This window comes from Salmo salar, unplaced genomic scaffold, assembly GCF_965601325.2.
Source record: "Salmo salar unplaced genomic scaffold, fSalSal1 ptg000135l, whole genome shotgun sequence".
NCBI lineage: Eukaryota > Metazoa > Chordata > Actinopteri > Salmoniformes > Salmonidae > Salmo > Salmo salar.
Window position 1 is genome coordinate 691,275 of NW_027675320.1, and position 23,462 is coordinate 714,736.

A 23,462-nucleotide genomic window follows, 5' to 3' on the forward strand; every position below is an offset into this window, starting at 1 on the left:
AAACACAGCAGATGAAATACAAAAGATTTGAACTGAAGCCTGTTCAACAGTTTGGAAGACTGCTATGCTCACAAGTATAGCACAAACACTCACATGAGGTTCAATCTTTCCAAGCACCATGGACAAGAACAATGGATATCCTCATTGTCATTGCCGCAGAAAGCAAAACTATTTTGTTATTGTGTAAGGCTCGTTGGTCTAGGGGTATGATTCTCGCTTAGGGTGCGAGAGGTCCCGGGTTCAAATCCCGGATGAGCCCTTTTGCAGATCTTTTAACAAGCTCAGACAGGCTGATCTCAGGCCACTGGTCGCAAACAGCCACCTCTTGGGCGCAGGACGAGGTGGCTGAATGGTTTAGGCGATGGACAGCTAATCTATTGTGATATTCACTAGTTGGCTCAATGTCGCACTTCATTTAGAAAACCTGCAAAAAGTAAGAGCAAATCGTACTTCCACGAAGATTGATTCCAATGTAATAGACTTGAAATTACACCCAGCCCCTAAAACTAGTGAATATGTCATGCTCTGCATTGGCCGGGAATCGAACCCGGGTCAACTGCTTGGAAGGCAGCTATGCTCACCACTATACCACCAATGCTATGTGAAGCTCGCTAGCAACATGGAGACATCGATTCATATCCTGACCGTCATTTTTGTGGAAAGTGAAAATTATTTGACCAAACGGATCGTTGGTGTTAGTGTACGATTATGGCTTAGGGTGCGAGAGGTCCCTGGTTAAAAAATCTATCATTTTAATCAGTACCTGTTACCTTCAGATTAGTGCCGTGACACTTGTGGGGAACGTAGGGCAAAACTGAGAACATTGTGACAAGTGGGGTCACATTAGTTTGTTGCCCAAAGATTTTGGATTCTACAAACAGAAGTTGGCACATAAAGGGTTCCGACTTCAGACGGGTCCCCTGACACTTGTGGGGGACGTAGAGACAAATTGGGAACACCACCGTGTTCGTGAGGGCCTCCCCTTTCCGGGGAGTGGTCATACGAATTTGTAGGTCAAACGGTTCAGAAGCTGCAGATGTTTTTGTGAGAAGACCGATTATAGGTATGTCTCATGGTTTGACTAACACCGCTCTAGCTCCACCACCTTTCATTGCAGATGTGGAGGTGTAACATAAACAGTTATGGAGGCTTGAGACAGATACGACACATCTCAATCTCTCTAGTTGAAAACTGATCGATTTGAATGGGTATTTTTTACATTCGTTTACTTTGATTCACGTACTGATGCATCAGTCAACTCAAAATAAATGAGCTCCATTCTTTTTGAAGTTTTATTTTTTCAGTTTCTCTTTTAAAATATTAATTGATCTCATTTTGCTCAATATTCATTTGTCAACACTCATCATCAGTTTGCTGTCGCGGCTTAAGAAGACAGAATGTGAAAAACACAGCAGATGAAATACAAAAGATTTGAACTGAAGCCTGTTCAACAGTTTGGAAGACTGCTATGCTCACAAGTATAGCACAAACACTCACATGAGGTTCAATCTTTCCAAGCACCATGGACAAGAACAATGGATATCCTCATTGTCATTGCCGCAGAAAGCAAAACTATTTTGTTATTGTGTAAGGCTCGTTGGTCTAGGGGTATGATTCTCGCTTAGGGTGCGAGAGGTCCCGGGTTCAAATCCCGGATGAGCCCTTTTGCAGATCTTTTAACAAGCTCAGACAGGCTGATCTCAGGCCACTGGTCGCAAACAGCCACCTCTTGGGCGCAGGACGAGGTGGCTGAATGGTTTAGGCGATGGACAGCTAATCTATTGTGATATTCACTAGTTGGCTCAATGTCGCACTTCATTTAGAAAACCTGCAAAAAGTAAGAGCAAATCGTACTTCCACGAAGATTGATTCCAATGTAATAGACTTGAAATTACACCCAGCCCCTAAAACTAGTGAATATGTCATGCTCTGCATTGGCCGGGAATCGAACCCGGGTCAACTGCTTGGAAGGCAGCTATGCTCACCACTATACCACCAATGCTATGTGAAGCTCGCTAGCAACATGGAGACATCGATTCATATCCTGACCGTCATTTTTGTGGAAAGTGAAAATTATTTGACCAAACGGATCGTTGGTGTTAGTGTACGATTATGGCTTAGGGTGCGAGAGGTCCCTGGTTAAAAAATCTATCATTTTAATCAGTACCTGTTACCTTCAGATTAGTGCCGTGACACTTGTGGGGAACGTAGGGCAAAACTGAGAACATTGTGACAAGTGGGGTCACATTAGTTTGTTGCCCAAAGATTTTGGATTCTACAAACAGAAGTTGGCACATAAAGGGTTCCGACTTCAGACGGGTCCCCTGACACTTGTGGGGGACGTAGAGACAAATTGGGAACACCACCGTGTTCGTGAGGGCCTCCCCTTTCCGGGGAGTGGTCATACGAATTTGTAGGTCAAACGGTTCAGAAGCTGCAGATGTTTTTGTGAGAAGACCGATTATAGGTATGTCTCATGGTTTGACTAACACCGCTCTAGCTCCACCACCTTTCATTGCAGATGTGGAGGTGTAACATAAACAGTTATGGAGGCTTGAGACAGATACGACACATCTCAATCTCTCTAGTTGAAAACTGATCGATTTGAATGGGTATTTTTTACATTCGTTTACTTTGATTCACGTACTGATGCATCAGTCAACTCAAAATAAATGAGCTCCATTCTTTTTGAAGTTTTATTTTTTCAGTTTCTCTTTTAAAATATTAATTGATCTCATTTTGCTCAATATTCATTTGTCAACACTCATCATCAGTTTGCTGTCGCGGCTTAAGAAGACAGAATGTGAAAAACACAGCAGATGAAATACAAAAGATTTGAACTGAAGCCTGTTCAACAGTTTGGAAGACTGCTATGCTCACAAGTATAGCACAAACACTCACATGAGGTTCAATCTTTCCAAGCACCATGGACAAGAACAATGGATATCCTCATTGTCATTGCCGCAGAAAGCAAAACTATTTTGTTATTGTGTAAGGCTCGTTGGTCTAGGGGTATGATTCTCGCTTAGGGTGCGAGAGGTCCCGGGTTCAAATCCCGGATGAGCCCTATTGCAGATCTTTTAACAAGCTCAGACAGGCTGATCTCAGGCCACTGGTCGCAAACAGCCACCTCTTGGGCGCAGGACGAGGTGGCTGAATGGTTTAGGCGATGGACAGCTAATCTATTGTCATATTCACTAGTTGGCTCAATGTCGCACTTCATTTAGAAAACCTGCAAAAAGTAAGAGCAAATCGTACTTCCACGAAGATTGATTCCAATGTAATAGACTTGAAATTACACCCAGCCCCTAAAACAAGTGAATATGTCATGCTCTGCATTGGCCGGGAATCGAACCCGGGTCAACTGCTTGGAAGGCAGCTATGCTCACCACTATACCACCAATGCTATGTGAAGCTCGCTAGCAACATGGAGACATCGATTCATATCCTGACCGTCATTTTTGTGGAAAGTGAAAATTATTTGACCAAACGGATCGTTGGTGTTAGTGTACGATTATGGCTTAGGGTGCGAGAGGTCCCTGGTTAAAAAATCTATCATTTTAATCAGTACCTGTTACCTTCAGATTAGTCCCGTGACACTTGTGGGGAACGTAGGGCAAAACTGAGAACATTGTGACAAGTGGGGTCACATTAGTTTGTTGCCCAAAGATTTTGGATTCTACAAACAGAAGTTGGCACATAAAGGGTTCCGACTTCAGACGGGTCCCCTGACACTTGTGGGGGACGTAGAGACAAATTGGGAACACCACCGTGTTCGTGAGGGCCTCCCCTTTCCGGGGAGTGGTCATACGAATTTGTAGGTCAAACGGTTCAGAAGCTGCAGATGTTTTTGTGAGAAGACCGATTATAGGTATGTCTCATGGTTTGACTAACACCGCTCTAGCTCCACCACCTTTCATTGCAGATGTGGAGGTGTAACATAAACAGTTATGGAGGCTTGAGACAGATACGACACATCTCAATCTCTCTAGTTGAAAACTGATCGATTTGAATGGGTATTTTTTACATTCGTTTACTTTGATTCACGTACTGATGCATCAGTCAACTCAAAATAAATGAGCTCCATTCTTTTTGAAGTTTTATTTTTTCAGTTTCTCTTTTAAAATATTAATTGATCTCATTTTGCTCAATATTCATTTGTCAACACTCATCATCAGTTTGCTGTCGCGGCTTAAGAAGACAGAATGTGAAAAACACAGCAGATGAAATACAAAAGATTTGAACTGAAGCCTGTTCAACAGTTTGGAAGACTGCTATGCTCACAAGTATAGCACAAACACTCACATGAGGTTCAATCTTTCCAAGCACCATGGACAAGAACAATGGATATCCTCATTGTCATTGCCGCAGAAAGCAAAACTATTTTGTTATTGTGTAAGGCTCGTTGGTCTAGGGGTATGATTCTCGCTTAGGGTGCGAGAGGTCCCGGGTTCAAATCCCGGATGAGCCCTATTGCAGATCTTTTAACAAGCTCAGACAGGCTGATCTCAGGCCACTGGTCGCAAACAGCCACCTCTTGGGCGCAGGACGAGGTGGCTGAATGGTTTAGGCGATGGACAGCTAATCTATTGTCATATTCACTAGTTGGCTCAATGTCGCACTTCATTTAGAAAACCTGCAAAAAGTAAGAGCAAATCGTACTTCCACGAAGATTGATTCCAATGTAATAGACTTGAAATTACACCCAGCCCCTAAAACAAGTGAATATGTCATGCTCTGCATTGGCCGGGAATCGAACCCGGGTCAACTGCTTGGAAGGCAGCTATGCTCACCACTATACCACCAATGCTATGTGAAGCTCGCTAGCAACATGGAGACATCGATTCATATCCTGACCGTCATTTTTGTGGAAAGTGAAAATTATTTGACCAAACGGATCGTTGGTGTTAGTGTACGATTATGGCTTAGGGTGCGAGAGGTCCCTGGTTAAAAAATCTATCATTTTAATCAGTACCTGTTACCTTCAGATTAGTCCCGTGACACTTGTGGGGAACGTAGGGCAAAACTGAGAACATTGTGACAAGTGGGGTCACATTAGTTTGTTGCCCAAAGATTTTGGATTCTACAAACAGAAGTTGGCACATAAAGGGTTCCGACTTCAGACGGGTCCCCTGACACTTGTGGGGGACGTAGAGACAAATTGGGAACACCACCGTGTTCGTGAGGGCCTCCCCTTTCCGGGGAGTGGTCATACGAATTTGTAGGTCAAACGGTTCAGAAGCTGCAGATGTTTTTGTGAGAAGACCGATTATAGGTATGTCTCATGGTTTGACTAACACCGCTCTAGCTCCACCACCTTTCATTGCAGATGTGGAGGTGTAACATAAACAGTTATGGAGGCTTGAGACAGATACGACACATCTCAATCTCTCTAGTTGAAAACTGATCGATTTGAATGGGTATTTTTTACATTCGTTTACTTTGATTCACGTACTGATGCATCAGTCAACTCAAAATAAATGAGCTCCATTCTTTTTGAAGTTTTATTTTTTCAGTTTCTCTTTTAAAATATTAATTGATCTCATTTTGCTCAATATTCATTTGTCAACACTCATCATCAGTTTGCTGTCGCGGCTTAAGAAGACAGAATGTGAAAAACACAGCAGATGAAATACAAAAGATTTGAACTGAAGCCTGTTCAACAGTTTGGAAGACTGCTATGCTCACAAGTATAGCACAAACACTCACATGAGGTTCAATCTTTCCAAGCACCATGGACAAGAACAATGGATATCCTCATTGTCATTGCCGCAGAAAGCAAAACTATTTTGTTATTGTGTAAGGCTCGTTGGTCTAGGGGTATGATTCTCGCTTAGGGTGCGAGAGGTCCCGGGTTCAAATCCCGGATGAGCCCTATTGCAGATCTTTTAACAAGCTCAGACAGGCTGATCTCAGGCCACTGGTCGCAAACAGCCACCTCTTGGGCGCAGGACGAGGTGGCTGAATGGTTTAGGCGATGGACAGCTAATCTATTGTCATATTCACTAGTTGGCTCAATGTCGCACTTCATTTAGAAAACCTGCAAAAAGTAAGAGCAAATCGTACTTCCACGAAGATTGATTCCAATGTAATAGACTTGAAATTACACCCAGCCCCTAAAACAAGTGAATATGTCATGCTCTGCATTGGCCGGGAATCGAACCCGGGTCAACTGCTTGGAAGGCAGCTATGCTCACCACTATACCACCAATGCTATGTGAAGCTTGCTAGCAACATGGAGACATCGATTCATATCCTGACCGTCATTTTTGTGGAAAGTGAAAATTATTTGACCAAACGGATCGTTGGTGTTAGTGTACGATTATGGCTTAGGGTGCGAGAGGTCCCTGGTTAAAAAATCTATCATTTTAATCAGTACCTGTTACCTTCAGATTAGTCCCGTGACACTTGTGGGGAACGTAGGGCAAAACTGAGAACATTGTGACAAGTGGGGTCACATTAGTTTGTTGCCCAAAGATTTTGGATTCTACAAACAGAAGTTGGCACATAAAGGGTTCCGACTTCAGACGGGTCCCCTGACACTTGTGGGGGACGTAGAGACAAATTGGGAACACCACCGTGTTCGTGAGGGCCTCCCCTTTCCGGGGAGTGGTCATACGAATTTGTAGGTCAAACGGTTCAGAAGCTGCAGATGTTTTTGTGAGAAGACCGATTATAGGTATGTCTCATGGTTTGACTAACACCGCTCTAGCTCCACCACCTTTCATTGCAGATGTGGAGGTGTAACATAAACAGTTATGGAGGCTTGAGACAGATACGACACATCTCAATCTCTCTAGTTGAAAACTGATCGATTTGAATGGGTATTTTTTACATTCGTTTACTTTGATTCACGTACTGATGCATCAGTCAACTCAAAATAAATGAGCTCCATTCTTTTTGAAGTTTTATTTTTTCAGTTTCTCTTTTAAAATATTAATTGATCTCATTTTGCTCAATATTCATTTGTCAACACTCATCATCAGTTTGCTGTCGCGGCTTAACCTGTTGGGTCTAGGGGGCAGCATTTGCACGTCTGGATAAAAAAAATGTACCCGATTTAATCTGGTTACTAATCCTACCCAGTAACTACAATATGCATATACTTATTATATATGGATAGAAAACACTCTAAAGTTTCCAAAACTGTTTGAATGGTGTCTGTGAGTATAACAGAACTCATTTGGCAGGCAAAACCCTGAGACATTTTCTGACAGGAAGTGGATACCTGATGTGTTGTATTGACTTTAAACCTATCCCATTGAAAAACACAGGGGTTTAGGAATATTTTGGCACTTCCTATTGCTTCCACTAGATGTCACCAGCCTTTACAAAGTGTTTTGAGTCTTCTGGAGGGAGATCTGACCGAACAAGAGCCATGGAACGATGATGGCCCATTAGACACCTTGCGCGCGAGTTGATGTTGGGTACCCTCGTTCCAATACGTTATAAAAGAGTATGCATTCCTCCACCTTGAATATTATTCATGTTCTGGTTAAAAAAGGCCCTAATGATTTATGCTATACAACGTTTGACATGTTTGAACGAACGGAAATATATTTTTTCCCCTCGTTCATGACGAGAAGTCCGGCTGGCTTACATCATGTGCTAACGAGACGGAGATTTTTGGACATAAATGATTAGCTTTTTTGAACAAAACTACATTCGTTATGGACCTGTGATACCTGGAAGTGACATCTGATGAAGAGAATCAAAGGTAATGGATTATTTACATAGTATTTTCGATTTTAGATCTCCCCAACATGACGTCTAGTCTGTATCGCAACGCGTATTTTTCTGGGCGCAGTGCTCAGATTATTGCAAAGTGTGATTTCCCAGTAAGGTTATTTTTAAATCTGGCAAGTTGATTGCGTTCAAAAGATGTAAATCTATAATTCTTTAAATGACAATATAATATTTTACCAATGTTTTCTAATTTTAATTATTTAATTTGTGACGCTGACTTGACTGCCGGTTATTGGAGGGAAACGATTTCCTCAACATCAATGCCATAGTAAAACGCTGTTTTTGGATATAAATATCAACTTGATAGAACTAAAAATGCATGCATTGTCTAACATAATGTCCTAGGAGTGTCATCTGATGGAGATTGTAAAAGGTTAGTGTATCATTTTAGCTGGTTTTATGGTTTTGGTGACCCTGTCTTTGACTTGACAAAACATTACACACAACTCTTGTAAATGTACTGTCCTAACATACTCTAAATTTATGCTTTCGCCGTAAAACCTTTTTGAAATCGTAAAACGTGGTTAGATTAAGGAGATGTTTATCTTTCAAATGGTGTAACATAGTTGTATTTTTGAAAAATTTGAATTTTGACATTTATTTGGATTCAAATTTGCCGCTCTTGAAATGCACCTGCTGTTGATGGAGTGCACCACGGGTGGCACGCTAGCGTCCCACCTAGCCCCAAGAGGTTGGACAGCTAATCTATTGTCATATTCACTAGTTGGCTCAATGTCGCACTTCATTTAGAAAACCTGCAAAAAGTAAGAGCAAATCGTACTTCCACGAAGATTGATTCCAATGTAATAGACTTGAAATTACACCCAGCCCCTAAAACAAGTGAATATGTCATGCTCTGCATTGGCCGGGAATCGAACCCGGGTCAACTGCTTGGAAGGCAGCTATGCTCACCACTATACCACCAATGCTATGTGAAGCTCGCTAGCAACATGGAGACATCGATTCATATCCTGACCGTCATTTTTGTGGAAAGTGAAAATTATTTGACCAAACGGATCGTTGGTGTTAGTGTACGATTATGGCTTAGGGTGCGAGAGGTCCCTGGTTAAAAAATCTATCATTTTAATCAGTACCTGTTACCTTCAGATTAGTCCCGTGACACTTGTGGGGAACGTAGGGCAAAACTGAGAACATTGTGACAAGTGGGGTCACATTAGTTTGTTGCCCAAAGATTTTGGATTCTACAAACAGAAGTTGGCACATAAAGGGTTCCGACTTCAGACGTGTCCCCTGACACTTGTGGGGGACGTAGAGACAAATTGGGAACACCACCGTGTTCGTGAGGGCCTCCCCTTTCCGGGGAGTGGTCATACGAATTTGTAGGTCAAACGGTTCAGAAGCTGCAGATGTTTTTGTGAGAAGACCGATTATAGGTATGTCTCATGGTTTGACTAACACCGCTCTAGCTCCACCACCTTTCATTGCAGATGTGGAGGTGTAACATAAACAGTTATGGAGGCTTGAGACAGATACGACACATCTCAATCTCTCTAGTTGAAAACTGATCGATTTGAATGGGTATTTTTTACATTCGTTTACTTTGATTCACGTACTGATGCATCAGTCAACTCAAAATAAATGAGCTCCATTCTTTTTGAAGTTTTATTTTTTCAGTTTCTCTTTTAAAATATTAATTGATCTCATTTTGCTCAATATTCATTTGTCAACACTCATCATCAGTTTGCTGTAGCGGCTTAAGAAGACAGAATGTGAAAAACACAGCAGATGAAATACAAAAGATTTGAACTGAAGCCTGTTCAACAGTTTGGAAGACTGCTATGCTCACAAGTATAGCACAAACACTCACATGAGGTTCAATCTTTCCAAGCACCATGGACAAGAACAATGGATATCCTCATTGTCATTGCCGCAGAAAGCAAAACTATTTTGTTATTGTGTAAGGCTCGTTGGTCTAGGGGTATGATTCTCGCTTAGGGTGCGAGAGGTCCCGGGTTCAAATCCCGGATGAGCCCTTTTGCAGATCTTTTAACAAGCTCAGACAGGCTGATCTCAGGCCACTGGTCGCAAACAGCCACCTCTTGGGCGCAGGACGAGGTGGCTGAATGGTTTAGGCGATGGACAGCTAATCTATTGTGATATTCACTAGTTGGCTCAATGTCGCACTTCATTTAGAAAACCTGCAAAAAGTAAGAGCAAATCGTACTTCCACGAAGATTGATTCCAATGTAATAGACTTGAAATTACACCCAGCCCCTAAAACTAGTGAATATGTCATGCTCTGCATTGGCCGGGAATCGAACCCGGGTCAACTGCTTGGAAGGCAGCTATGCTCACCACTATACCACCAATGCTATGTGAAGCTCGCTAGCAACATGGAGACATCGATTCATATCCTGACCGTCATTTTTGTGGAAAGTGAAAATTATTTGACCAAACGGATCGTTGGTGTTAGTGTACGATTATGGCTTAGGGTGCGAGAGGTCCCTGGTTAAAAAATCTATCATTTTAATCAGTACCTGTTACCTTCAGATTAGTCCCGTGACACTTGTGGGGAACGTAGGGCAAAACTGAGAACATTGTGACAAGTGGGGTCACATTAGTTTGTTGCCCAAAGATTTTGGATTCTACAAACAGAAGTTGGCACATAAAGGGTTCCGACTTCAGACGGGTCCCCTGACACTTGTGGGGGACGTAGAGACAAATTGGGAACACCACCGTGTTCGTGAGGGCCTCCCCTTTCCGGGGAGTGGTCATACGAATTTGTAGGTCAAACGGTTCAGAAGCTGCAGATGTTTTTGTGAGAAGACCGATTATAGGTATGTCTCATGGTTTGACTAACACCGCTCTAGCTCCACCACCTTTCATTGCAGATGTGGAGGTGTAACATAAACAGTTATGGAGGCTTGAGACAGATACGACACATCTCAATCTCTCTAGTTGAAAACTGATCGATTTGAATGGGTATTTTTTACATTCGTTTACTTTGATTCACGTACTGATGCATCAGTCAACTCAAAATAAATGAGCTCCATTCTTTTTGAAGTTTTATTTTTTCAGTTTCTCTTTTAAAATATTAATTGATCTCATTTTGCTCAATATTCATTTGTCAACACTCATCATCAGTTTGCTGTCGCGGCTTAACCTCTTGGGGCTAGGTGGGACGCTAGCGTGCCACCTGTGGTGCACTCCATCAACAGCAGGTGCATTTCAAGAGCGGCAAATTTGAATCCAAATAAATGTCAAAATTCAAATTTTTCAAAAATACAACTATGTTACACCATTTGAAAGATAAACATCTCCTTAATCTAACCACGTTTTACGATTTCAAAAAGGTTTTACGGCGAAAGCATAAATTTAGAGTATGTTAGGACAGTACATTTACAAGAGTTGTGTGTAATGTTTTGTCAAGTCAAAGACAGGGTCACCAAAACCATAAAACCAGCTAAAATGATACACTAACCTTTTACAATCTCCATCAGATGACACTCCTAGGACATTATGTTAGACAATGCATGCATTTTTAGTTCTATCAAGTTCATATTTATATACAAAAACAGCGTTTTACTATGGCATTGATGTTGAGGAAATCGTTTCCCTCCAATAACCGGCAGTCAAGTCAGCGTCACAAATTAAATAATTAAAATTAGAAAACATTGGTAAAATATTATATTGTCATTTAAAGAATTATAGATTTACATCTTTTGAACGCAATCAACTTGCCAGATTTAAAAATAACCTTACTGGGAAATCACACTTTGCAATAATCTGAGCACTGTGCCCAGAAAAATACGCGTTGCGATACAGACTAGACGTCATGTTGGGGAGATCTAAAATCGAAAATACTATGTAAATAATCCATTACCTTTGATTCTCTTCATCAGATGTCACTTCCAGGTATCACAGGTCCATAACGAATGTAGTTTTGTTCAAAAAAGCTCATCATTTATGTCCAAAAATCTCCGTCTCGTTAGCACATGATGTAAGCCAGCCGGACTTCTCGTCATGAACGAGGGGAAAAAATATATTTCCGTTCGTTCAAACATGTCAAACGTTGTATAGCATAAATCATTAGGGCCTTTTTTAACCAGAACATGAATAATATTCAAGGTGGACGAATGCATAGCCTTTTATAACGTATTGGAACGAGGGTACCCAACATGAAGTAGCGCGCCAGGTGTCTAATGGGACATCACCGTTCCATGGCTCTTGTTCGGTCAGATCTCCCTCCAGAAGACTCAAAACACTTTGTAAAGGCTGGTGACATCTAGTGGAAGCAATAGGAAGTGCCAAAATATTCCTAAACCCCTGTGTTTTTCAATGGGATAGGTTTAAAATCAATACAACACATCAGGTATCCACTTCCTGTCAGAAAATGTCTCAGGGTTTTGCCTGCCAAATGAGTTCTGTTATACTCACAGACACCATTCAAACAGTTTTGGAAACTTTAGAGTGTTTTCTATCCATATATAATAAGTATATGCATATTCTAGTTACTGGGTAGGATTAGTAACCAGATTAAATCGGGTACATTTTTTTTATCCAGACGTGCAAATGCTGCCCCCTAGACCCAACAGGTTAAGAAGACAGAATGTGAAAAACACAGCAGATGAAATACAAAAGATTTGAACTGAAGCCTGTTCAACAGTTTGGAAGACTGCTATGCTCACAAGTATAGCACAAACACTCACATGAGGTTCAATCTTTCCAAGCACCATGGACAAGAACAATGGATATCCTCATTGTCATTGCCGCAGAAAGCAAAACTATTTTGTTATTGTGTAAGGCTCGTTGGTCTAGGGGTATGATTCTCGCTTAGGGTGCGAGAGGTCCCGGGTTCAAATCCCGGATGAGCCCTTTTGCAGATCTTTTAACAAGCTCAGACAGGCTGATCTCAGGCCACTGGTCGCAAACAGCCACCTCTTGGGCGCAGGACGAGGTGGCTGAATGGTTTAGGCGATGGACAGCTAATCTATTGTGATATTCACTAGTTGGCTCAATGTCGCACTTCATTTAGAAAACCTGCAAAAAGTAAGAGCAAATCGTACTTCCACGAAGATTGATTCCAATGTAATAGACTTGAAATTACACCCAGCCCCTAAAACTAGTGAATATGTCATGCTCTGCATTGGCCGGGAATCGAACCCGGGTCAACTGCTTGGAAGGCAGCTATGCTCACCACTATACCACCAATGCTATGTGAAGCTCGCTAGCAACATGGAGACATCGATTCATATCCTGACCGTCATTTTTGTGGAAAGTGAAAATTATTTGACCAAACGGATCGTTGGTGTTAGTGTACGATTATGGCTTAGGGTGCGAGAGGTCCCTGGTTAAAAAATCTATCATTTTAATCAGTACCTGTTACCTTCAGATTAGTCCCGTGACACTTGTGGGGAACGTAGGGCAAAACTGAGAACATTGTGACAAGTGGGGTCACATTAGTTTGTTGCCCAAAGATTTTGGATTCTACAAACAGAAGTTGGCACATAAAGGGTTCCGACTTCAGACGGGTCCCCTGACACTTGTGGGGGACGTAGAGACAAATTGGGAACACCACCGTGTTCGTGAGGGCCTCCCCTTTCCGGGGAGTGGTCATACGAATTTGTAGGTCAAACGGTTCAGAAGCTGCAGATGTTTTTGTGAGAAGACCGATTATAGGTATGTCTCATGGTTTGACTAACACCGCTCTAGCTCCACCACCTTTCATTGCAGATGTGGAGGTGTAACATAAACAGTTATGGAGGCTTGAGACAGATACGACACATCTCAATCTCTCTAGTTGAAAACTGATCGATTTGAATGGGTATTTTTTACATTCGTTTACTTTGATTCACGTACTGATGCATCAGTCAACTCAAAATAAATGAGCTCCATTCTTTTTGAAGTTTTATTTTTTCAGTTTCTCTTTTAAAATATTAATTGATCTCATTTTGCTCAATATTCATTTGTCAACACTCATCATCAGTTTGCTGTCGCGGCTTAAGAAGACAGAATGTGAAAAACACAGCAGATGAAATACAAAAGATTTGAACTGAAGCCTGTTCAACAGTTTGGAAGACTGCTATGCTCACAAGTATAGCACAAACACTCACATGAGGTTCAATCTTTCCAAGCACCATGGACAAGAACAATGGATATCCTCATTGTCATTGCCGCAGAAAGCAAAACTATTTTGTTATTGTGTAAGGCTCGTTGGTCTAGGGGTATGATTCTCGCTTAGGGTGCGAGAGGTCCCGGGTTCAAATCCCGGATGAGCCCTTTTGCAGATCTTTTAACAAGCTCAGACAGGCTGATCTCAGGCCACTGGTCGCAAACAGCCACCTCTTGGGCGCAGGACGAGGTGGCTGAATGGTTTAGGCGATGGACAGCTAATCTATTGTGATATTCACTAGTTGGCTCAATGTCGCACTTCATTTAGAAAACCTGCAAAAAGTAAGAGCAAATCGTACTTCCACGAAGATTGATTCCAATGTAATAGACTTGAAATTACACCCAGCCCCTAAAACTAGTGAATATGTCATGCTCTGCATTGGCCGGGAATCGAACCCGGGTCAACTGCTTGGAAGGCAGCTATGCTCACCACTATACCACCAATGCTATGTGAAGCTCGCTAGCAACATGGAGACATCGATTCATATCCTGACCGTCATTTTTGTGGAAAGTGAAAATTATTTGACCAAACGGATCGTTGGTGTTAGTGTACGATTATGGCTTAGGGTGCGAGAGGTCCCTGGTTAAAAAATCTATCATTTTAATCAGTACCTGTTACCTTCAGATTAGTCCCGTGACACTTGTGGGGAACGTAGGGCAAAACTGAGAACATTGTGACAAGTGGGGTCACATTAGTTTGTTGCCCAAAGATTTTGGATTCTACAAACAGAAGTTGGCACATAAAGGGTTCCGACTTCAGACGGGTCCCCTGACACTTGTGGGGGACGTAGAGACAAATTGGGAACACCACCGTGTTCGTGAGGGCCTCCCCTTTCCGGGGAGTGGTCATACGAATTTGTAGGTCAAACGGTTCAGAAGCTGCAGATGTTTTTGTGAGAAGACCGATTATAGGTATGTCTCATGGTTTGACTAACACCGCTCTAGCTCCACCACCTTTCATTGCAGATGTGGAGGTGTAACATAAACAGTTATGGAGGCTTGAGACAGATACGACACATCTCAATCTCTCTAGTTGAAAACTGATCGATTTGAATGGGTATTTTTTACATTCGTTTACTTTGATTCACGTACTGATGCATCAGTCAACTCAAAATAAATGAGCTCCATTCTTTTTGAAGTTTTATTTTTTCAGTTTCTCTTTTAAAATATTAATTGATCTCATTTTGCTCAATATTCATTTGTCAACACTCATCATCAGTTTGCTGTCGCGGCTTAAGAAGACAGAATGTGAAAAACACAGCAGATGAAATACAAAAGATTTGAACTGAAGCCTGTTCAACAGTTTGGAAGACTGCTATGCTCACAAGTATAGCACAAACACTCACATGAGGTTCAATCTTTCCAAGCACCATGGACAAGAACAATGGATATCCTCATTGTCATTGCCGCAGAAAGCAAAACTATTTTGTTATTGTGTAAGGCTCGTTGGTCTAGGGGTATGATTCTCGCTTAGGGTGCGAGAGGTCCCGGGTTCAAATCCCGGATGAGCCCTTTTGCAGATCTTTTAACAAGCTCAGACAGGCTGATCTCAGGCCACTGGTCGCAAACAGCCACCTCTTGGGCGCAGGACGAGGTGGCTGAATGGTTTAGGCGATGGACAGCTAATCTATTGTGATATTCACTAGTTGGCTCAATGTCGCACTTCATTTAGAAAACCTGCAAAAAGTAAGAGCAAATCGTACTTCCACGAAGATTGATTCCAATGTAATAGACTTGAAATTACACCCAGCCCCTAAAACTAGTGAATATGTCATGCTCTGCATTGGCCGGGAATCGAACCCGGGTCAACTGCTTGGAAGGCAGCTATGCTCACCACTATACCACCAATGCTATGTGAAGCTCGCTAGCAACATGGAGACATCGATTCATATCCTGACCGTCATTTTTGTGGAAAGTGAAAATTATTTGACCAAACGGATCGTTGGTGTTAGTGTACGATTATGGCTTAGGGTGCGAGAGGTCCCTGGTTAAAAAATCTATCATTTTAATCAGTACCTGTTACCTTCAGATTAGTCCCGTGACACTTGTGGGGAACGTAGGGCAAAACTGAGAACATTGTGACAAGTGGGGTCACATTAGTTTGTTGCCCAAAGATTTTGGATTCTACAAACAGAAGTTGGCACATAAAGGGTTCCGACTTCAGACGGGTCCCCTGACACTTGTGGGGGACGTAGAGACAAATTGGGAACACCACCGTGTTCGTGAGGGCCTCCCCTTTCCGGGGAGTGGTCATACGAATTTGTAGGTCAAACGGTTCAGAAGCTGCAGATGTTTTTGTGAGAAGACCGATTATAGGTATGTCTCATGGTTTGACTAACACCGCTCTAGCTCCACCACCTTTCATTGCAGATGTGGAGGTGTAACATAAACAGTTATGGAGGCTTGAGACAGATACGACACATCTCAATCTCTCTAGTTGAAAACTGATCGATTTGAATGGGTATTTTTTACATTCGTTTACTTTGATTCACGTACTGATGCATCAGTCAACTCAAAATAAATGAGCTCCATTCTTTTTGAAGTTTTATTTTTTCAGTTTCTCTTTTAAAATATTAATTGATCTCATTTTGCTCAATATTCATTTGTCAACACTCATCATCAGTTTGCTGTCGCGGCTTAAGAAGACAGAATGTGAAAAACACAGCAGATGAAATACAAAAGATTTGAACTGAAGCCTGTTCAACAGTTTGGAAGACTGCTATGCTCACAAGTATAGCACAAACACTCACATGAGGTTCAATCTTTCCAAGCACCATGGACAAGAACAATGGATATCCTCATTGTCATTGCCGCAGAAAGCAAAACTATTTTGTTATTGTGTAAGGCTCGTTGGTCTAGGGGTATGATTCTCGCTTAGGGTGCGAGAGGTCCCGGGTTCAAATCCCGGATGAGCCCTTTTGCAGATCTTTTAACAAGCTCAGACAGGCTGATCTCAGGCCACTGGTCGCAAACAGCCACCTCTTGGGCGCAGGACGAGGTGGCTGAATGGTTTAGGCGATGGACAGCTAATCTATTGTGATATTCACTAGTTGGCTCAATGTCGCACTTCATTTAGAAAACCTGCAAAAAGTAAGAGCAAATCGTACTTCCACGAAGATTGATTCCAATGTAATAGACTTGAAATTACACCCAGCCCCTAAAACTAGTGAATATGTCATGCTCTGCATTGGCCGGGAATCGAACCCGGGTCAACTGCTTGGAAGGCAGCTATGCTCACCACTATACCACCAATGCTATGTGAAGCTCGCTAGCAACATGGAGACATCGATTCATATCCTGACCGTCATTTTTGTGGAAAGTGAAAATTATTTGACCAAACGGATCGTTGGTGTTAGTGTACGATTATGGCTTAGGGTGCGAGAGGTCCCTGGTTAAAAAATCTATCATTTTAATCAGTACCTGTTACCTTCAGATTAGTCCCGTGACACTTGTGGGGAACGTAGGGCAAAACTGAGAACATTGTGACAAGTGGGGTCACATTAGTTTGTTGCCCAAAGATTTTGGATTCTACAAACAGAAGTTGGCACATAAAGGGTTCCGACTTCAGACGGGTCCCCTGACACTTGTGGGGGACGTAGAGACAAATTGGGAACACCACCGTGTTCGTGAGGGCCTCCCCTTTCCGGGGAGTGGTCATACGAATTTGTAGGTCAAACGGTTCAGAAGCTACAGATGTTTTTGTGAGAAGACCGATTATAGGTATGTCTCATGGTTTGACTAACACCGCTCTAGCTCCACCACCTTTCATTGCAGATGTGGAGGTGTAACATAAACAGTTATGGAGGCTTGAGACAGATACGACACATCTCAATCTCTCTAGTTGAAAACTGATCGATTTGAATGGGTATTTTTTACATTCGTTTACTTTGATTCACGTACTGATGCATCAGTCAACTCAAAATAAATGAGATCCATTCTTTTTGAAGTTTTATTTTTTCAGTTTCTCTTTTAAAATATTAATTGATCTCATTTTGCTCAATATTCATTTGTCAACACTCATCATCAGTTTGCTGTCGCGGCTTAAGAAGACAGAATGTGAAAAACACAGCAGATGAAATACAAAAGATTTGAACTGAAGCCTGTTCAACAGTTTGGAAGACTGCTATGCTCACAAGTATAGCACAAACACTCACATGAGGTTCAATCTTTCCAAGCACCATGGACAAGAACAATGGATATCCTCATTGTCATTGCCGCAGAAAGCAAAACTATTTTGTTATTGTGTAAGGCGCGTTGGTCTAGGGGTATGATTCTCGCTTAGGGTGCGAGAGGTCCCGGGTTCAAATCCCGGATGAGCCCTTTTGCAGATCTTTTAACAAGCTCAGACAGGCTGATCTCAGGCCACTGGTCGCAAACAGCCACCTCTTGGGCGCAGGACGAGGTGGCTGAATGGTTTAGGCGATGGACAGCTAATCTATTGTGATATTCACTAGTTGGCTCAATGTCGCACTTCATTTAGAAAACCTGCAAAAAGTAAGAGCAAATCGTACTTCCACGAAGATTGATTCCAATGTAATAGACTTGAAATTACACCCAGCCCCTAAAACTAGTGAATATGTCATGCTCTGCATTGGCCGGGAATCGAACCCGGATCAACTGCTTGGAAGGCAGCTATGCTCACCACTATACCACCAATGCTATGTGAAGCTCGCTAGCAACATGGAGACATCGATTCATATCCTGACCGTCATTTTTGTGGAAAGTGAAAATTATTTGACCAAACGGATCGTTGGTGTTAGTGTACGATTATGGCTTAGGGTGCGAGAGGTCCCTGGTTAAAAAATCTATCATTTTAATCAGTACCTGTTACCTTCAGATTAGTCCCGTGACACTTGTGGGGAACGTAGGGCAAAACTGAGAACATTGTGACAAGTGGGGTCACATTAGTTTGTTGCCCATTGATTTTGGATTCTACAAACAGAAGTTGGCACATAAAGGGTTCCGACTTCAGACGGGTCCCCTGACACTTGTGGGGGACGTAGAGATAAATTGAGAACACCGCCGTGTTTGTGAGGGTCTCCCCTTTCCAGGGCGTGGTCATACGAATTTGTAGGTCAAACGGTTCAGAAGCTACAGATGTTTTTGTGAGAAGACCGATTATAGGTATGTCTCATGGTTTGACTAACACCGCTCTAGCTCCACCACCTTTCATTGCAGATGTGGAGGTGTAACATAAACAGTTATGGAGGCTTGAGACAGATACGACACATCTCAATCTCTCTAGTTGAAAACTGATCGATTTGAATGGGTATTTTTTACATTCGTTTACTTTGATTCACGTACTGATGCATCAGTCAACTCAAAATAAATGAGCTCCATTCTTTTTGAAGTTTTATTTTTTCAGTTTCTCTTTTAAAATATTAATTGATCTCATTTTGCTCAATATTCATTTGTCAACACTCATCATCAGTTTGCTGTCGCGGCTTAAGAAGACAGAATGTGAAAAACACAGCAGATGAAATACAAAAGATTTGAACTGAAGCCTGGTCAACAGTTTGGAAGACTGCTATGCTCACAAGTATAGCACAAACACTCACATGAGGTTCAGTCTTTCCAAGCACCATGGACAAGAACAATGGATATCCTCATTGTCATTGCCGCAGAAAGCAAAACTATTTTGTTATTGTGTAAGGCTCGTTGGTCTAGGGGTATGATTCTCGCTTAGGGTGCGAGAGGTCCCGGGTTCAAATCCCGGATGAGCCCTTTTGCAGATCTTTTAACAAGCTCAGAGAGGCAGATCTCAGGCCACTGGTCGCAAACAGCCACCTCTTGGGCGCAGGACGAGGTGGCTGAATGGCTTAGGCGATGGACAGCTAATCTATTGTGATATTCACTAGTTGGCTCAATGTCGCACTTCATTTAGAAAACCTGCAAAAAGTAAGAGCAAATTGTACTTCCACGAAGATTGATTCCAATGTAATAGACTTGAAATTACACCTAGCCCCTAAAACTAGTGAATATGTCATGCTCTGCATTGGCCGGGAATCTAACCCGGGTCAACTGCTTGGAAGGCAGCTATGCTCACCACTATACCACCAATGCTATGTGAAGCTCGCTAGCAACATGGAGACATCGATTCATATCCTGACCGTCATTTTTGTGGAAAGTGAAAATTATTTGACCAAACGGATCGTTGGTGTTAGTGTACGATTATGGCTTAGGGTGCGAGAGGTCCCTGGTTAAAAAATCTATCATTTTAATCAGTACCTGTTACCTTCAGATTAGTCCCGTGACACTTGTGGGGAACGTAGGGCAAAACTGAGAACATTGTGACAAGTGGGGTCACATTAGTTTGTTGCCCAAAGATTTTGGATTCTACAAACAGAAGTTGGCACATAAAGGGTTCCGACTTCAGACGGGTCCCCTGACACTTGTGGGGGACGTAGAGACAAATTGGGAACACCACCGTGTTCGTGAGGGCCTCCCCTTTCCGGGGAGTGGTCATACGAATTTGTAGGTCAAACGGTTCAGAAGCTACAGATGTTTTTGTGAGAAGACCGATTATAGGTATGTCTCATGGTTTGACTAACACCGCTCTAGCTCCACCACCTTTCATTGCAGATGTGGAGGTGTAACATAAACAGTTATGGAGGCTTGAGACAGATACGACACATCTCAATCTCTCTAGTTGAAAACTGATCGATTTGAATGGGTATTTTTTACATTCGTTTACTTTGATTCACGTACTGATGCATCAGTCAACTCAAAATAAATGAGATCCATTCTTTTTGAAGTTTTATTTTTTCAGTTTCTCTTTTAAAATATTAATTGATCTCATTTTGCTCAATATTCATTTGTCAACACTCATCATCAGTTTGCTGTCGCGGCTTAAGAAGACAGAATGTGAAAAACACAGCAGATGAAATACAAAAGATTTGAACTGAAGCCTGTTCAACAGTTTGGAAGACTGCTATGCTCACAAGTATAGCACAAACACTCACATGAGGTTCAATCTTTCCAAGCACCATGGACAAGAACAATGGATATCCTCATTGTCATTGCCGCAGAAAGCAAAACTATTTTGTTATTGTGTAAGGCGCGTTGGTCTAGGGGTATGATTCTCGCTTAGGGTGCGAGAGGTCCCGGGTTCAAATCCCGGATGAGCCCTTTTGCAGATCTTTTAACAAGCTCAGACAGGCTGATCTCAGGCCACTGGTCGCAAACAGCCACCTCTTGGGCGCAGGACGAGGTGGCTGAATGGTTTAGGCGATGGACAGCTAATCTATTGTGATATTCACTAGTTGGCTCAATGTCGCACTTCATTTAGAAAACCTGCAAAAAGTAAGAGCAAATCGTACTTCCACGAAGATTGATTCCAATGTAATAGACTTGAAATTACACCCAGCCCCTAAAACTAGTGAATATGTCATGCTCTGCATTGGCCGGGAATCGAACCCGGATCAACTGCTTGGAAGGCAGCTATGCTCACCACTATACCACCAATGCTATGTGAAGCTCGCTAGCAACATGGAGACATCGATTCATATCCTGACCGTCATTTTTGTGGAAAGTGAAAATTATTTGACCAAACGGATCGTTGGTGTTAGTGTACGATTATGGCTTAGGGTGCGAGAGGTCCCTGGTTAAAAAATCTATCATTTTAATCAGTACCTGTTACCTTCAGATTAGTCCCGTGACACTTGTGGGGAACGTAGGGCAAAACTGAGAACATTGTGACAAGTGGGGTCACATTAGTTTGTTGCCCATTGATTTTGGATTCTACAAACAGAAGTTGGCACATAAAGGGTTCCGACTTCAGACGGGTCCCCTGACACTTGTGGGGGACGTAGAGATAAATTGAGAACACCGCCGTGTTTGTGAGGGTCTCCCCTTTCCAGGGAGTGGTCATACGAATTTGTAGGTCAAACGGTTCAGAAGCTACAGATGTTTTTGTGAGAAGACCGATTATAGGTATGTCTCATGGTTTGACTAACACCGCTCTAGCTCCACCACCTTTCATTGCAGATGTGGAGGTGTAACATAAACAGTTATGGAGGCTTGAGACAGATACGACACATCTCAATCTCTCTAGTTGAAAACTGATCGATTTGAATGGGTATTTTTTACATTCGTTTACTTTGATTCACGTACTGATGCATCAGTCAACTCAAAATAAATGAGCTCCATTCTTTTTGAAGTTTTATTTTTTCAGTTTCTCTTTTAAAATATTAATTGATCTCATTTTGCTCAATATTCATTTGTCAACACTCATCATCAGTTTGCTGTCGCGGCTTAAGAAGACAGAATGTGAAAAACACAGCAGATGAAATACAAAAGATTTGAACTGAAGCCTGGTCAACAGTTTGGAAGACTGCTATGCTCACAAGTATAGCACAAACACTCACATGAGGTTCAGTCTTTCCAAGCACCATGGACAAGAACAATGGATATCCTCATTGTCATTGCCGCAGAAAGCAAAACTATTTTGTTATTGTGTAAGGCTCGTTGGTCTAGGGGTATGATTCTCGCTTAGGGTGCGAGAGGTCCCGGGTTCAAATCCCGGATGAGCCCTTTTGCAGATCTTTTAACAAGCTCAGAGAGGCAGATCTCAGGCCACTGGTCGCAAACAGCCACCTCTTGGGCGCAGGACGAGGTGGCTGAATGGCTTAGGCGATGGACAGCTAATCTATTGTGATATTCACTAGTTGGCTCAATGTCGCACTTCATTTAGAAAACCTGCAAAAAGTAAGAGCAAATTGTACTTCCACGAAGATTGATTCCAATGTAATAGACTTGAAATTACACCTAGCCCCTAAAACTAGTGAATATGTCATGCTCTGCATTGGCCGGGAATCTAACCCGGGTCAACTGCTTGGAAGGCAGCTATGCTCACCACTATACCACCAATGCTATTTGAAGCTCGCTAGCAACATGGAGACATCGATTCATATCCTGACCGTCATTTTTGTGGAAAGTGAAAATTATTTGACCAAACGGATCGTTGGTGTTAGTGTACGATTATGGCTTAGGGTGCGAGAGGTCCCTGGTTAAAAAATCTATCATTTTAATCAGTACCTGTTACCTTCAGATTAGTCCCGTGACACTTGTGGGGAACGTAGGGCAAAACTGAGAACATTGTGACAAGTGGGGTCACATTAGTTTGTTGCCCAAAGATTTTGGATTCTACAAACAGAAGTTGGCACATAAAGGGTTCCGACTTCAGACGGGTCCCCTGACACTTGTGGGGGACGTAGAGATAAATTGAGAACACCACCGTGTTTGTGAGGGTCTCCCCTTTCCAGGGAGTGGTCATACGAATTTGTAGGTCAAACGGTTCAGAAGCTACAGATGTTTTTGTGAGAAGACCGATTATAGGTATGTCTCATGGTTTGACTAACACCGCTCTAGCTCCACCACCTTTCATTGCAGATGTGGAGGTGTAACATAAACAGTTATGGAGGCTTGAGACAGATACGACACATCTCAATCTCTCTAGTTGAAAACTGATCGATTTGAATGGGTATTTTTTACATTCGTTTACTTTGATTCACGTACTGATGCATCAGTCAACTCAAAATAAATGAGCTCCATTCTTTTTGAAGTTTTATTTTTTCAGTTTCTCT

At 42.2% G+C, this 23,462-nt stretch overlaps 29 non-coding genes across 29 annotated transcripts; 14 read left to right on the plus strand and 15 right to left on the minus strand.

Moving 5' to 3' along the window:
- The first annotated feature begins 187 nt into the window (after positions 1-187).
- trnap-agg (transfer RNA proline (anticodon AGG)) lies at positions 188-259 on the plus strand. The gene has a single exon. It is a non-coding gene; the product is annotated as a tRNA-Pro (tRNA).
- Positions 260-526: 267 nt separating this feature from the next.
- Positions 527-598, minus strand: trnag-ucc (transfer RNA glycine (anticodon UCC)). Its single transcript has one exon. It is a non-coding gene; the product is annotated as a tRNA-Gly (tRNA).
- Positions 599-1,591: 993 nt separating this feature from the next.
- On the plus strand, positions 1,592-1,663 carry trnap-agg (transfer RNA proline (anticodon AGG)). The gene has a single exon. It is a non-coding gene; the product is annotated as a tRNA-Pro (tRNA).
- Positions 1,664-1,930: 267 nt separating this feature from the next.
- On the minus strand, positions 1,931-2,002 carry trnag-ucc (transfer RNA glycine (anticodon UCC)). The gene has a single exon. It is a non-coding gene; the product is annotated as a tRNA-Gly (tRNA).
- Positions 2,003-2,995: 993 nt separating this feature from the next.
- Positions 2,996-3,067, plus strand: trnap-agg (transfer RNA proline (anticodon AGG)). The gene has a single exon. It is a non-coding gene; the product is annotated as a tRNA-Pro (tRNA).
- Positions 3,068-3,334: 267 nt separating this feature from the next.
- Positions 3,335-3,406, minus strand: trnag-ucc (transfer RNA glycine (anticodon UCC)). Its single transcript has one exon. It is a non-coding gene; the product is annotated as a tRNA-Gly (tRNA).
- A 993-nt stretch (positions 3,407-4,399) lies between these two features.
- trnap-agg (transfer RNA proline (anticodon AGG)) lies at positions 4,400-4,471 on the plus strand. Its single transcript has one exon. It is a non-coding gene; the product is annotated as a tRNA-Pro (tRNA).
- A 267-nt stretch (positions 4,472-4,738) lies between these two features.
- On the minus strand, positions 4,739-4,810 carry trnag-ucc (transfer RNA glycine (anticodon UCC)). Its single transcript has one exon. It is a non-coding gene; the product is annotated as a tRNA-Gly (tRNA).
- A 993-nt stretch (positions 4,811-5,803) lies between these two features.
- trnap-agg (transfer RNA proline (anticodon AGG)) lies at positions 5,804-5,875 on the plus strand. The gene has a single exon. It is a non-coding gene; the product is annotated as a tRNA-Pro (tRNA).
- Positions 5,876-6,142: 267 nt separating this feature from the next.
- Positions 6,143-6,214, minus strand: trnag-ucc (transfer RNA glycine (anticodon UCC)). The gene has a single exon. It is a non-coding gene; the product is annotated as a tRNA-Gly (tRNA).
- A 2,389-nt stretch (positions 6,215-8,603) lies between these two features.
- trnag-ucc (transfer RNA glycine (anticodon UCC)) lies at positions 8,604-8,675 on the minus strand. The gene has a single exon. It is a non-coding gene; the product is annotated as a tRNA-Gly (tRNA).
- Positions 8,676-9,668: 993 nt separating this feature from the next.
- Positions 9,669-9,740, plus strand: trnap-agg (transfer RNA proline (anticodon AGG)). The gene has a single exon. It is a non-coding gene; the product is annotated as a tRNA-Pro (tRNA).
- A 267-nt stretch (positions 9,741-10,007) lies between these two features.
- trnag-ucc (transfer RNA glycine (anticodon UCC)) lies at positions 10,008-10,079 on the minus strand. Its single transcript has one exon. It is a non-coding gene; the product is annotated as a tRNA-Gly (tRNA).
- Positions 10,080-12,510: 2,431 nt separating this feature from the next.
- trnap-agg (transfer RNA proline (anticodon AGG)) lies at positions 12,511-12,582 on the plus strand. Its single transcript has one exon. It is a non-coding gene; the product is annotated as a tRNA-Pro (tRNA).
- Positions 12,583-12,849: 267 nt separating this feature from the next.
- On the minus strand, positions 12,850-12,921 carry trnag-ucc (transfer RNA glycine (anticodon UCC)). Its single transcript has one exon. It is a non-coding gene; the product is annotated as a tRNA-Gly (tRNA).
- Positions 12,922-13,914: 993 nt separating this feature from the next.
- On the plus strand, positions 13,915-13,986 carry trnap-agg (transfer RNA proline (anticodon AGG)). Its single transcript has one exon. It is a non-coding gene; the product is annotated as a tRNA-Pro (tRNA).
- A 267-nt stretch (positions 13,987-14,253) lies between these two features.
- On the minus strand, positions 14,254-14,325 carry trnag-ucc (transfer RNA glycine (anticodon UCC)). Its single transcript has one exon. It is a non-coding gene; the product is annotated as a tRNA-Gly (tRNA).
- A 993-nt stretch (positions 14,326-15,318) lies between these two features.
- On the plus strand, positions 15,319-15,390 carry trnap-agg (transfer RNA proline (anticodon AGG)). Its single transcript has one exon. It is a non-coding gene; the product is annotated as a tRNA-Pro (tRNA).
- A 267-nt stretch (positions 15,391-15,657) lies between these two features.
- Positions 15,658-15,729, minus strand: trnag-ucc (transfer RNA glycine (anticodon UCC)). Its single transcript has one exon. It is a non-coding gene; the product is annotated as a tRNA-Gly (tRNA).
- A 993-nt stretch (positions 15,730-16,722) lies between these two features.
- On the plus strand, positions 16,723-16,794 carry trnap-agg (transfer RNA proline (anticodon AGG)). The gene has a single exon. It is a non-coding gene; the product is annotated as a tRNA-Pro (tRNA).
- Positions 16,795-17,061: 267 nt separating this feature from the next.
- trnag-ucc (transfer RNA glycine (anticodon UCC)) lies at positions 17,062-17,133 on the minus strand. The gene has a single exon. It is a non-coding gene; the product is annotated as a tRNA-Gly (tRNA).
- A 993-nt stretch (positions 17,134-18,126) lies between these two features.
- Positions 18,127-18,198, plus strand: trnap-agg (transfer RNA proline (anticodon AGG)). Its single transcript has one exon. It is a non-coding gene; the product is annotated as a tRNA-Pro (tRNA).
- A 267-nt stretch (positions 18,199-18,465) lies between these two features.
- Positions 18,466-18,537, minus strand: trnag-ucc (transfer RNA glycine (anticodon UCC)). The gene has a single exon. It is a non-coding gene; the product is annotated as a tRNA-Gly (tRNA).
- Positions 18,538-19,530: 993 nt separating this feature from the next.
- On the plus strand, positions 19,531-19,602 carry trnap-agg (transfer RNA proline (anticodon AGG)). Its single transcript has one exon. It is a non-coding gene; the product is annotated as a tRNA-Pro (tRNA).
- A 267-nt stretch (positions 19,603-19,869) lies between these two features.
- On the minus strand, positions 19,870-19,941 carry trnag-ucc (transfer RNA glycine (anticodon UCC)). Its single transcript has one exon. It is a non-coding gene; the product is annotated as a tRNA-Gly (tRNA).
- Positions 19,942-20,934: 993 nt separating this feature from the next.
- Positions 20,935-21,006, plus strand: trnap-agg (transfer RNA proline (anticodon AGG)). The gene has a single exon. It is a non-coding gene; the product is annotated as a tRNA-Pro (tRNA).
- A 267-nt stretch (positions 21,007-21,273) lies between these two features.
- On the minus strand, positions 21,274-21,345 carry trnag-ucc (transfer RNA glycine (anticodon UCC)). Its single transcript has one exon. It is a non-coding gene; the product is annotated as a tRNA-Gly (tRNA).
- Positions 21,346-22,338: 993 nt separating this feature from the next.
- trnap-agg (transfer RNA proline (anticodon AGG)) lies at positions 22,339-22,410 on the plus strand. The gene has a single exon. It is a non-coding gene; the product is annotated as a tRNA-Pro (tRNA).
- Positions 22,411-22,677: 267 nt separating this feature from the next.
- On the minus strand, positions 22,678-22,749 carry trnag-ucc (transfer RNA glycine (anticodon UCC)). The gene has a single exon. It is a non-coding gene; the product is annotated as a tRNA-Gly (tRNA).
- Positions 22,750-23,462: the final 713 nt, after the last annotated feature.